The 13,829-nt window shown below is 43.3% G+C and overlaps 1 protein-coding gene across 2 annotated transcripts in view; it reads right to left on the bottom strand.

Annotated features, from left to right (window-relative positions):
• Window positions 1-7,595, bottom strand: part of CDC42EP3 (CDC42 effector protein 3) — a 36,519-nt gene extending 28,924 nt beyond the window's left edge. Inside the window, exon 1 of one of the 2 annotated variants that reach the window (XM_054982750.1) lies at window positions 7,508-7,595. The gene's annotated coding sequence lies outside the window, so the exon portion shown is untranslated. Of the gene's footprint in view, window positions 1-7,252; window positions 7,425-7,507 lie in introns of those variants that run through there. The other variant, XM_054982743.1, reaches the window with a different exon arrangement.
• Window positions 7,596-13,829: the final 6,234 nt, after the last annotated feature.

The raw sequence follows: 13,829 nt of genomic DNA, 5'->3' as shown, positions 1-13,829 counted from the left end.
TTGTTTCTATTCACTGAACTTCTTGAAACTTAGCACTGGAGGGGTTGATTCTGTCTTCATAGGTATGTAGAACAATAGGATTAAGGTCTTTTTCTCAACCCTGTTCATGTTATAACATTTTTGCTGTGAAGAAGAGGCATGTGATCTCTGCTGAGCTGACACAAATTCAGTTTTGAGAACTGCAAAACCAAGCATCTGTGATAATATCTTGTAGGCAGAGAAACTGCCCAATAATCTTACAAAAACCTCTGGAAGAGCATGACATTGTGAATGGATTAATGGAATTTATTTACCAAAAAAATTAAACATATACAGCCTTATTCTACATAATTAAAAACTAATCTTTATTTCATGATGAAATAACCTTTGGATGGTAATATATTTTCCTCAAAAAGCATTTTATTTTAAAAAAATCCGATTTAAATCAAAAAAATCCGATTTAAATAAAAAAAATCCGATTTTTTTGATTTTTTTAAAAAAAATCATTGATTTTTATCCACCCTGAATCAAAGTCTGATAACAATAAAGATATCACCCAGGACACAGGAGGAAGCTGATATTTAGACAAAATAGGGGCAATCCAAAGAGCCCTGGGGACAATCCATTGATCACAGTATAACAAAAGGTGGTCTACAGTCTCTGTTGCACCAGATTCACAACCACACAAATCTGAAAATGGAATTTTAACGAATTGCCCTCTCAGTTCTGCCGTCGACAGAACATTTAATCTGGCAAGCATAAAAGCACACCTATGGCTAGGGATTGTAAGGTATTTAAAATGGGGGAGGGTCATAGGGGGAATGATCCCTAATGCAGAAGTGGAGCATACACGCCTTGCCCGGATTAGTGTGCTGACAGAGTCAAGGTCAATCACCCTCATCCTGATCAGCTCCAATGCTTGATGGTAGCCCATGTTCCCAAGCATTATGGGGGGAAAGCCAAGGAACTCAAGCCTCTTGGCCACACACCAGTCCCAAGCAGTTCTGAAATCATCTTCATTTAAAAAGTGCAGAAGCCCCCCCCCCCTTGGGCATTGGGTACAGAAAAAACAACCGTCAATCTCAGGTTAAAGCTTCTCTCTTTTCATAATCGCTATTAAAGGACACCTGGCTACTGACAGGTGGCTGTATTGGTTTGCAGTAAAACTGCAGGATTTGAGTCTAGTGGTACCTTAGAGACCAACATTTTCAGGGTATAAGCTTTTGAGAATCAAAGAAGGCAACTTTGAGTCTCAAAAGCTTACACCCTGAAAATCTTTTTGGTCTCTAAGGTGCCTCTGGACTTGAATCCTGTTGGCTACTTATGTTTACCATGGTTAAGCTGAACAGGCACTACACCTAAGACTTTAAACCAGTGTTGAAGTTGGCTAACAAACACTGGTGAAGACAGAACATAGTTATCCTCAACCCTAGTTAATGTTGGTTAACTGTGGTTTAGGCTGGGGGAATTTCTTCCTAGGGAAGTCTGAAGGGATACAAGTTTGTACAGCTGGCTCCCAGGGCCTTAATCAACACTGAATCTGCACCAGCCTTTTTTAAAAAAAGGTCCAACAATTCTCCCTGATGAATATGCTGCCCTAATTTAGGCCTAGAAATGTTGAACAAAGAAGACCCAAGTAAATACATTTTTTTTTAAAAAAATAAAAAATAAATCTTCACGTTACATAAGCTTGTGATTTGAAGTACATTCATTTGAAAGGATGTACCATTTAAATGATTAGAGATTACTTCTAAGTTAATGTTTTAGGTTCAAGTTAATTACCTTGCCTTCATCACAGCTGTATTTGAGTACCGCCCAAGCTTTTAAATAATTATAAACTCCTTCATTCTTTCATCTCCTATTGTAATAGATCATGTCATATGAAGAGTCATAGGAGGATCCACCTTCTCTTAGCAATGAATAAGCAACTTTACCAGAAGAAAAAATATTTTCATCCTTACATTTAATGAATTCCCTCTCTCTACTGCAATGAAGAATATTTTACACAGTGTTCCCTGAGCTACAGATACACAATATGATATTGTAGGCTACTACTCTGATTTTAACGATGCTTACTTAAAAGTAAATTTCCCTGAGTTCAAATGCGTTACCCCCATCATATACGTGAGCACACAATCACAGACCTACCTTAACTCTCAGCTTAACCTCCCTCACAGGGTTGTTGTGAGAATAAAATGGAGGAGGAGAATAATGTAAACCACCTTGTGTTACCATTTGGAAGAAAGGTGGGGTATAAATGAAGCAAAGACATTTGAAATGTAGTGTGATCTTTGGACATATTCTGACATATGATAATGCACTTTCAGGTAGCAATAAAATAAGAAATTGTGTCAATCAAAGTGGTTGATAATAATGTTGGTAGTTTATCTGTATATATCTACACACTAGACTTAACAATGGTTTAAATCCATCATCCCTTCTCCCAAAGAAACTTTGGGGACTGTAATTCCGGAGAGGCAGTTCATTTGTTTGGTTATGTATTTACTTCATTTATAGCCTGCCTTTCTCACTGAGATTTAAGGTGAGTACAAAACCGTGTTAATCAGTTGCAACAAATATAAAAGAGTCTTGTGGAACCTTAAAAACTCAAAACATTTTATTACAGCGAAAACCTCCATGGTCTAAAACACATTTTTACATCTGAAGAACAGGGTATTCTGGCTTATAGTGGAACAAAATATTGTTAGTCTCCAAGGTGCCACAGTACTCATGTTTATCTGGGAAACCACAGTCCTGTAGGAACATCTGGAGATCAGTAATACTCAGAACATACACAATTTTCAGGGTTTTTAAAGAGAAGCGGTAACAATTAAACTAGCATAGCCTTCTGTAATAAATTGGTTGCTCTTTGATTCCTCATAGACAAGATGTACATGTGCCACTTCAGCTCTTTTCTAGCTGTTCAAGTGCATGTAGGAGAAGCAGAAAGCCAATTCGAAACACACTTGGATTGGGTTTCTGACCTGAGTGATACCTGTATAGGGAGATAGATTTACAATCACAGTATGTTACAATGGGAGGTTTACCATACATCACTAGCTTTTTAACAGCAACTCCTGCCCTACCTTTTACACTGGTAGTGGAAAGTTCCCAGCCAAGTTCCCAGCCAACTTATGGTGACCCCACAGGGTTTTCCAGGCAAGAGATGTTCAGAGGTGGTTTGTCATTACCTGTCTCTGCACAGTGACCCTGGACTTCCATGATGATCTCCCATCCAAGTACTAAACAGAGCTGACCTAGCTTAGCTTCTAAGATCTGAAGAGATCAGGCTAGCCTGGGATATCCAGGTTAGAGCCTTTTATATATTATGCTGGTCAAAAGGTAAGTAGAAAGGAGCTTGTGATTATTATTGCATCATAGTTTGTCACCAGTTTTCACAAAACACAGCATTGCATTCCAGATTCCAGCACAATAATACACATAGCATCTTGTGAGGGGCTGATGACCTCCATTCTAAGCAAATATGTTTATAGTAAAACTGAAACAGACTTTACTGGACTGGGAGTGGTATGAAATATTTTCAATATGCAGGGGCAATAATAAATATTTATTTATTTCAATATTTATACCTCACTTTTTTCCCCATGGGAGATCCTTTACAACATCATTCTTCATTTTATACTCATAACAATTACGCTGTGAAGTAGGTTAGACCGAAAGAGAGTAACTGGCCCAAGGTAACTCAGCAGGCTTCCATGCCAGAGTGGGATTTGGTCTCCAGAACCTAGTCTAACACTTTAAATACTACTCTAAACTGACTCTCATATCCAGAGCCGGTGTGGGGTAGGGGTTATGGTGTTGGACAAGGCTCTGGGAGACCAAGGTTGGAATCCACATTCTGCCATAGAAGTTTGTGGGTGACCATGGGCTGGTTATTTTCTCATTGCCTAACCTACCTCACAAAATTGTTGTGAGTATAAAACAGAGGAGAGGAGGACATTGTAAACCATTCTAGGTTTCCATTGGAAGAAAGCAGACTATGAAGTAAATAAGTAAATAAAATGAACACTGAACTCTTTTGCTATCACAATGTGAAATAAAGTATCCAAAAGCTACCTTCTAAAGCTTCTTGCTGTTCTCTGTGGACAGTGTCCTAAATTTTGGCTTTTTTTTTCTTTTATAGTAATCAGCGTTGGATTAGGAAAAGTAAGCGGTTCCAACTTTGTCCCTCAACTAAGATTCTTTTAAAAGTCCAGCATGCCCCATCTACCAGATATCACTTCATATCATGTAAACCTCCTTTAGTTAAAGGCCACCAACTAAATTCCACTCCCTGATTGCACCAAACATATTTACCATCTCTCAATAAATGGGAGCCCTATTGTTAGATTGTCAAGAACAGAGGGTGAATGTAGGAAAATTGCCAGAGGGAATGAAATGAATGAAATTAACACACCCTCTTGACAAGATGACACCCTGACAACTTAATTGCTATATCTTAACCACAATTAACATAGTAAGCACACAGCATCTAAAAGCAGCTCATCGGCTTGGGGAAAGGATATAGCTAAACCTCACTGCAAGGAAAATCTACATACCTTTTAAGCAGGCCAATTTTTATACAGAACACTTAAAAGCACATTTGTTTAGAACATACAAAAAGTATTTCTCCACACAATGCCTCATTGAGTTATGGAATCTCTATCAATATTCTTAAATAGTCTGGGCCTGGTATTTCTGCAGGAACACACTTTACCCCTCCTCCGCTCCTATGTTTCACCATGTCCTTTAAGATCAACCGGGAACATTCTTCTAAGTATAACATCCGTGTCCAAAATCAGCTCCACAAGGTGCTCATTGAGACATTCTCTGTGGCTGTGTACCAGCTGAGGAATTATCTTCCTCTGGAGACTTGTGAAAGATGGACCTTAAAATGTTTTCTAGATGCTATAAGATACCTTTATTTGATTAAAATGACTTTTGATAAGGAGGGGCAAAGTAGAGTAATTAATATCTTGTCACACACAGAGTTCTTGGATTGGGGTTGGGAAGTCGCAGGTTTTTTTAAAAAAAAAGGACTAGATGCAGTGATGATCTAAATGGATCTCAAAAGAAGGAGCCAACAAGTCTACAGAGGCAATTAACCATAATGGCAAAATGGCACTTTCGCTTTCAGAAGAGACATCTCTGATAACCAAGATGGTGGAACCAGATAGCAGGAGATATCTTCTCAACCATGCCCTTCGGGTGAGCTTCTCAGGGGCATCTGGTTGGCCACTGCCAGAAACCAAATGTTGCCTTCTACTCTAACTGAGAAAAGCCATTCTTACATTTTCATGAGTCTTTCAGGCACTATTCATACCACATATGAATACAGTTAATGCAGACTAGAAAGTGGAAGAGAAATCAAATGGCCATTTTATTCATCCATCCATTCAACTAATTTATTTATAGTCCATCTTCCTCACAGAGACACAAGGTGGCTTACACAGTGGAAGTCAATAAGAACAACCGCTAGGACATTCAATGAACAAATACAAGAATACTCGATGAACAAATACTATAGATTATGGGTTGCAGAAATCTGAAACAGGCATAAATCAGAAACACAGAGATGAAACACTGCTGAAATAAAGCATAAGTAATTAAACATGCCATCTTAACAATGTGGAAACTACCCATTAGGAGCATTTCTACATCAAGGCAGCATCCTGTAGAAGTCTACAACCAATTCTTACAGCACAGCTCTGTTACCTGAGTAAAAAAAAAGCCCTCCTGAATAATTTAGTTTTGCATAGTTTGCAAAAAGCCAGGAGAGTGCACAGAGGAAGTGTGTGTGTGTGGACAGCTACCGATTTTGCCCTGCTGTTGGGCGGCACCGGCTACAGAAGGCCCTGTTCAGATGAGTGAAGCTGCCCTGGTGGAGCATAGGGGGAGCAGCAGTCCTGCATATGAAGGGCCAAGGCCATGAAGGGATTTGCATTGATAGTCAAAACCTTAAATCGAGCCCAGTAACTGCTTGTTTTAGCCATTCTAAGTTTTGTCTTAATAATTATAATCCATTTTAAGCACAGACTTTATCATGTGTGAAAACACCCATAAGCTACAGCTGAAAGAATAACAATGGCAGAACCAACAAAGATCACTAAGCAGAGGCAACACTCCCTTCTATTTAACATATCCTGTCAAATTAATATCCACAGAAAGGGAAAAAATGTCAAGAGATTTAATGGAACATATCTGTCACTTGTACATGGGCAGAAACCCTGCCTATCTTGCACAGGTTGAACCTGGTGCTTCCACTCAGTGTTTGTCCTCCCATTTAAGATCATTGCTGTTTGTTGTACAGTCACTCATTTCTCAGACATTTAAACTAGTCTGTCTAGGAATGAAGAAAAAAAACATACTGCCAACAGTACAGATTTTTTTTAAAAAATGCAACACATTACTCCAGAAATTGTTACAATTTACATTTGCATGACACATCTGTTGAAACAGAGGCTGAGACCAAAGAATGTCCTACTCCCTATTAGAAGCATAGAATATCAATCCAGCAGACACACTACTGAATCTGTGCAAATGCTACCCTTCTCCTGACTCCTTCAACCTTCTCCAGGGATACTGAACCACAACCTAAATACCTGTGCTCAGGGGAGATCCACATGATGGAATGTTGTTCCTCTCAGAAGTGGGCTGTACAAAATGTACAAAACATTATTTAGGCACACCTGGTAGCTTTATCATATTATGGACTGTTACTGCTCCTCGTAAACAGAAAGGCAGAACAGATGGGTTATGTGCAGAGCTGAACACAGATAAAGATATCCGTTGCCTGATAAGCCAAAGATTCGGTGTTCCCCAGTTACAAACGGCACCCACAATTCTATCGCATATCGTTCCCACAAGCGATAGAATTTTAGAGAAAGCCACTTCAGATTTTTCTAGCCATTAAAAAATGAAACGAAAATCGGATCCTTCTTCTCTTTCCTCACCCTCCACCAAAGGTGTCCGATTTGCATTAGAATCTTATCATAGATCTGGCCACAGTTTAGCGTGACTTGGGTATCGTTTCTGCACCGGTCATCTAGGCTGAATCGATGCCTCCTCTGTCCTCCTTTTCCGTACTAGCCCTCCCAGTTGCACCCGTGCTCTGATTCCTCCTTCTCTCCCGAAATCTGCAAAGCCTCCCGCTATACCCGACTCTGATATTCATATGAATCGCACACAAAGCAGAGCGTCGAAGCCATCCGACAGCGCTGGGCGGCTCCCCGAGCAGTTCTCGTTCCCCATGCATGCAAAGCCGAAAGCCTACCAGACAGAAGGCAGCTACTCTGATCGCGCCCTGGCACAGCCGGCCAGCCTGTTCCAGACCCTCCTACCACCACTCCAGTCTGCACTGGGCTTTGCAGCCATCGCCCATCTCTCTGCTGGCCTTCGCTGACTGAGAGCGGCGCAGCATATCAAGGGTGGGGTGGGGGGTGGGTCGCTCGCACGGCAAAGCAGCCGCCGGCAAGAAGCCTGTCCTCCAGCCCACCCTGTAGCGGCAGCAGCGGCAGCAGCAACTTACGGGCTCCGCCACGGCTTGGCTGTGTTGCGCGGCTGGCTATGCTGGTGCTGCTGCTCCCGCACGCGGCGCCCTTTGAAGAGCCGCCCGGGTTGGCGGCTGCAGCAGCGCTCAGGGAGGAACGGAGGGAGGGAGCGACAGAGGCGCCTCTCCAGTGACTCGGAGGCGGCCGCCCGTCCGCAACACCTGTGAGCGCCTGTCACCCCCCCCCCCCCAGCGCCCGCCTCCCCGCCTCCTCCCCTTCTCTGTTTGGCCCCCTGACGCTGACCCGCCGCTTCCCAAAGAAGGGAAGGAACAGCCGGAGACGGGCGAGTTGGTTTGTCCAGTGGCGGCAGCTAAACCAGAAGGAAAGAAGGTCATGGAGGTAGGGGAGGCCCAAAGCCTGGCCGGGTTCTCGAGGAAGCCCCTCAAGCCAGGCAGCCCCGCCGCTGCTTTCGACGTGTTTCACACACAGGCCCGCAGGCACAGGAAGGCCCTGAGGAGGTGGTTTGGGGATGGAAGCCGCCAGCTGTGCCTGGTGTCCCGCAGTGTGTGTGCGTGTGTGTGTGTGGGGGGGGGGGGTGATCTGGAGGGGCGGCTCACACAAGTTATGATTGGGAACTTATGATTGGGAGAGAGCGCTTCGGTTGAGGCGTCGTCGTGCTTCGGGCAGCACCTGCCCCCTGCACCGTCGGTGAGTGATTTACAGAGCGGGCCGGACAAGGGCTTTGGCCAAGTTTTCTTTCTTACACGGACTCCATCACTGTTATTGCAGTCAATATTGGACGTTGCTTGGCGGCAGGCGTGCAAATCGGTTTATTATTTGACGGTTGACAACTATAGGGGATTTGATATTTGCTCGAACCCAGGCAACCAAGAGATGCTAACAGACCCAAAGCAGTTTTCATGTCAAAAGCTGAAATAAAATTTCCATTTTTAAAACAAATCAGATTTCCCATTAAGACTTCACATGCATACTGATCTGTGCCCTGAAAACATCTTCTTCATTCCCCATGCATCTTTAAATGGCAAAGGAGATGGGAAGAGCCCCAGCTCCAACTTATGTCACCACAACCATGCTGCATTGGCATGATACACTGGAGACTGCAAGTTCACTATCACCACCACCCTCTGTTCCATGTAGTATTCTATAGGTTGATGCAACACTTTTGGATGGTATCACTTTTTTATTTTATTTATTTGTATTTCGCCCTCCCCGCAAGCGGGCTCAGAGCGGATAACAACCTTAAAATCATTTTAAAACGTTTCATATTAAAACATCATATAAAAATAGCAGCACTCTTTTGCCTGGCGGCAACAGTACAACTAATAACCAACGAAACAGCAATACAACTGGATATAGCAGCACAGCAACAGCTGCTGAAAAACAAACAGTGGTGGGCAACTTTCATGGGGGGGGGGTGGTAGAGGTTGCATCCTCCTGCCAGTGGAGGCCCAACCACAGCCATGAGCCTGGCGGAACAACTCTCTTACAGGCCTGGTGGAAAGATAGTAAATCCTGCTGGGCCCTGGTCTCAGTAGACAGAGCATTCCACCAGGTAGGAGCCAGGACTGAGAAAGCCCTGGCTCTAGTCGAGGCGAGGCGGGCCTCCTTGGGGCCAGGGACCAATAACAGTTGTTTTTCTCCCGATCGGATGGTCCTCTGGGAAATATACGGGGAGAGACGGTCCCTCAAGTACGCTGGCTCCAGTCTGCACAAGGCCTTATAGGTCAATACCAGAACCTTGAACCTGATCCGGTACTCCACTGGCAACCAATGCAGCTCGTGCAGTATTGGTGTAATATGCGCCCTCTTTGGTGCTTTCATAATGACGTGTGCCACTGCATTTTGCACCAGCTGCAATCTCTGGGTCAGGCTCAAGGGTAGACCTGTGTAGAGTGAGTTACAGTAGTCTAACCTAGAGATGACAGTTGCCTAGATCACTGTAGTTAAGTCACAGGTAGGGGACAAGTTGCCTGGTCTGCCGCAGGTGGAAAAAAGAAGACCTGACACCTGCTGCGACCTGTGCCTCCATTTTCAAGGAGGCATCCAGGATCACCCCCATGGAACTGGCACAAGCTGTGCCCCATCGAAGGCTGGGAGCCGGAGTCCTGAACCCAGTCCCTCATGGCTCAAGTACAGGACCTCCGTCTTTGTTGGGTTCAGTTTCAGTCGGCTCTGTTTCAACCAACAGTCCTGAAGGCTGCAAACGCATGTTCCAGGACATCTGGGGCTCAGTCAGGCCGGCCATCCATCATCAGATACAGCTGGGTGTCATCTGCATATTGATGACACCCAAGTCTGAAACTTCGCACCAACTGGGCAAGGGGGCGCATGTAGATGTTAAACAGTAAAGGAGAGAGTATTGCCCCCTGCGGGACCCCGCACACCAATGGGTGACGGGGTGACAATTTCTTCCCAAGCGCTACCCTCTGTCCCTGACCATGGAGAAAAGAGACAAGCCACTGTAAGGCAGTCCCTTGTGTCCCTATATCCCCCAGAAATAAATGATGATGTGACTGATATCACTGTTTATGAGCCTAGTTTTTCAGAGACCTATTACCAGATGCCAAAGAAAACCCCAAACATGTTTGTTGAGTCACTAGGCAACTATGGCTTCCCATACAGAAATGTCCATGTAGATTTCTATGCTTGTATGCTGTAATTTTTGGAATTCAGCATGTGACTTGGGGGGAGTTTGGTTTTGCCAGAAGTACAGACAGTTCATGCACCTGATCATGCAACAGCTACCCAGTCTGTGAACTCATGGCAAAATAATCCAAACACACTTGGGTAGCACTTTGTTACTGTGAATTTTGACAAGTGACATGAAATGCTTGCTCACATGATACTAAATGCATTCCAGTTGTGCAGTGCTCCTGAGATATACCTCTACTATATATCATTCTCTTGGGATAGATAAGGAAATCTATTGCTTTGGACATTTTCTCTATTTCATATGCTATCCAAGGGAATAATAATTTACAAGGATACTGGTCGGGCTATAGAACTGGCCTCAGCCTCTAAAATGTAATTTTAAAAGAAAACAAGTGGGAAAGTTGTGAGAAATTATTGCTGTGAAGGGAGGAGATAGTTTTGAAGGAGAATGTAGACACTGGGGCAACAACAAGGGGACTCAGAATGGTACCTTCACAAACTGTATTCCTGTCAACTTCCCAATAACTTCCTGGGGAAAGGATTTCATGTGCCAAACAGAAGACATGGGTTTTGGTCACAATTAGGGGTATGTAGCAGGAAAGCAAAGTTCATCTTTTGCTTAGCAGCAGTAAAAGGCCAGACTAGAACCTCCCCCAACTCTAACCACTAGCACAACTGGTCTTGCAGGAACAAGACATAGCACTAGGCATTCTCCAGCAGCCCTGCAGCTAACACTAGCTGTACAGAGCAAGGCTGGAAAGACTGCAGAGAAAGACATAGTACAGTCAAAAGGCATAGGTGTAGCATACCCACAGCCCCTGCTTCATATCCCACATGGTGATAGCCTAATGCAATCTTAAATACAGCTGAGGTTTTGTCCTGTCAAAAAGAATAATGTTGGACGGGCTGTTCATGGTGATTGGCTGTTCCACATGACCATTATTTTGGCTGACAAGCCCCCATACATCATCTCTGTGCTGTACTCAACACCTTGTGTGCCACTTCCCATACATGCCGGCTGCCTTGTGGCATGGGAACTTTTCCCTTTCCAAGAGGGTGCCTGTGCACACATTGGACCACCCTGTCAGTTCCCTCACTATGAGCTGCATGCTGAAGTGATTAACAAGCAGCAATGGGAACTTACCCTTATCTATCAAACTCCCATCAAGCAGAGGCACAGCTGTAGAGCAATCTGCATATTTATTAATAACATCAGGATCTGAATACTGAAAGCAAGTCAGAGAATAACATTGTCATTCAGCTCTCTTGTTCCTGCAAGGTTCCTCTGTCTTTGCAAGCTGTACTGATGCATCACAAAGCAGTCCTAATCACCATATGTTCATAAGAGGAACAACTGCTCTACAACTGTTTATTAATCTGCAGCAGGAGGTAGGCTAGCAGCAGGAGCAGCCAGATGTACACCAGTTGTTGGTCATTCTATAGGCCCAGGAAATGGTTGAAACTGCTGGGAATGGGATCCTTCATGGTCTCTCCCCCAGTTGGATGACTTCCTGTCCAAAGAGACACAGTTTAATAGGTGTTTCATAGTAATAGCAAAGAGCAAGTGGGCTCCAAAGATCTGGAAGTGCTCTGGAAGGGTACACAGCCCCCTTGCCTCACATTTTGAGGGTTCACACAGAGTAGGCTACCCCTGTAAGGGGACACAGTGAATCACTGAGCCAACACCTGTCCCTTGCAGTGAGTTATAGTGGAACTGTTGCTGCTGGGGCTGCTCCATGAGGCTCTGATCTTGCAAAGCAATAGGCATCATAGGTAGTTTGGTCAGCAGTAGCCCACATTGGAGTGCAGTGGCTGTCTTCACAACAAGTTGCATTGTGCTTACTGTGTACTCCATTTGCAGGGGAGTTGGTTAAACTGGCATGCTTCGGTGCTGACAGTCTAATAATGTAGTTGAGTATACAAGGGGTACAGGGTCTTAGAAAGCTAGCTTCTACTCCTTCCAACCACAACATGCCCCTGATACTGCCCAAACCTATGCCAGCGCAGGAGTTACACTGGTGTGTTGCTGCTAACATAGACAGCAAATAGGCTGGCATGAGACATACGGGCACAGGCTTAGTCACCATCCTAAATCCTTCCAAGACAGGGCTCCAGATTTCCCTGTTTTATATTTTGGAAATTCAGCTCATCAAAGAATGAAAAACACTCAGCACTAATTGGTAGTTTAAAAAAATATTTTGTATTTAATGGATGCATACTTCAGGTGTTATGTTCATGGGGTAGTGTAGTTAATCAATGTTTTAATATATTTAATTTTATAAACATTCATGGTGATGTGGATATAGTTTTGAGTTATCTATACTGCGTTAAAAGTGCCAAACAAAGGAAACTTGCTTTCTATTTAACAGGAGTAACAACGGTACTTGTTGAACGGTATGTTAAAGAACAATGAGAACAGCTGTTGGCAACTGAGCAGGTTATTGGATAGGAAATCCATAAATACTGTTAGAAACATTTATAAGTGCCATGAACATTTCTAAACCCAGAATTGTTCCATTACTTCCAGTGACATCCTCTTAGAGGTTACTGTTGGCAGTCACCTGGGCTTAGCACTATACTTAAATTCTGACAGTTTTATTAAAAGCTCATTTTTCAAAATACATTACACTTGGCATTGACAGGCTAGTCCCAAATGTGAATGGATTGAAATTATGAAATATGTTACAGACCTCCCTTAAACCAAGATATTTTGATAAATATTTTCATGTAACACTCAGCAAATACCAACTGAAAGCAATAGAGATGTGGCACATGTGTATGTATGATTTACAATTATGAAACCATATTTTACTTACATATATATCTCTAAACGCAGAAGGAACAACTGATTATTAAAAACATCCCATCAATAAGAAATATAACTAAATATGTCTAAAAGTCCATTAAAACAGGTAAAACTGAGCCAGTGCTACAACACCCAGCCAACAAACAATCTACAGACACCAGGCCTAAGAAGGATGTGCTTCCAATGGCTCGCACAGATGCTCAGGCCACGACTTTGGAGAGTCTCAATGTGTGTGTTGCGTGGGGGGGGGGGGCTTAATAGAACCACCACCCAAAATATTTCTGTACATTCATTGGCTGTCTTGAATTCAAGCACACTTCATTTCCTTAAGAAAAAAAAATATTCTGAATGGATCTTGATGAGATGTAGTAGAGGAAGCAGTCTCTCAGATGTGCAAATATGTTAGGTCCCGGCCAGTAAGATTTCTATAGGGTCCATATGTGCTTTGAGGGCACCTGCTACAGCAACCTTGGTGAAGCTAAGGGCGATTCTGGTCAGTGCCCGGATGTAAGGCCTCTTGTTAATCCTAAGTATGAAAACAGGTAAACATAATACATAAGAGAAGCACCTTGGATGTGCTAAGAAGACAAGAGGATGGTTATGTAAATGCAGAAGCACTGGTGCAATATCAGCCCAGTCGTTTTTCCTATTAGAAGATGTACTGCTGCATTCTGTTTTAGCTGAAGTTTACAGATTATTCAAGGAAAGCTCATCTCTCCCATATACATATTGATATCAGTTACAAACCTGCTTGTCATAGCTTTCAACTAGGAACTGTGGTTCTATGACAGGAAGAAGTTTAACGACATGGAGCCAGGGTGGTGTAGTCGATAAGACTGTTGAGCTAGGATCTGGGAAACCTAGGTTTAAATCACCACTCT

The sequence above is a fragment of the Eublepharis macularius genome, chromosome 1 (genome assembly GCF_028583425.1).
Source record: "Eublepharis macularius isolate TG4126 chromosome 1, MPM_Emac_v1.0, whole genome shotgun sequence".
Lineage (NCBI taxonomy): Eukaryota > Metazoa > Chordata > Lepidosauria > Squamata > Eublepharidae > Eublepharis > Eublepharis macularius.
The sequence above is the reverse complement of the archived record's forward strand: the minus strand, read 5'-3'. Positions and strand labels throughout refer to the sequence as shown.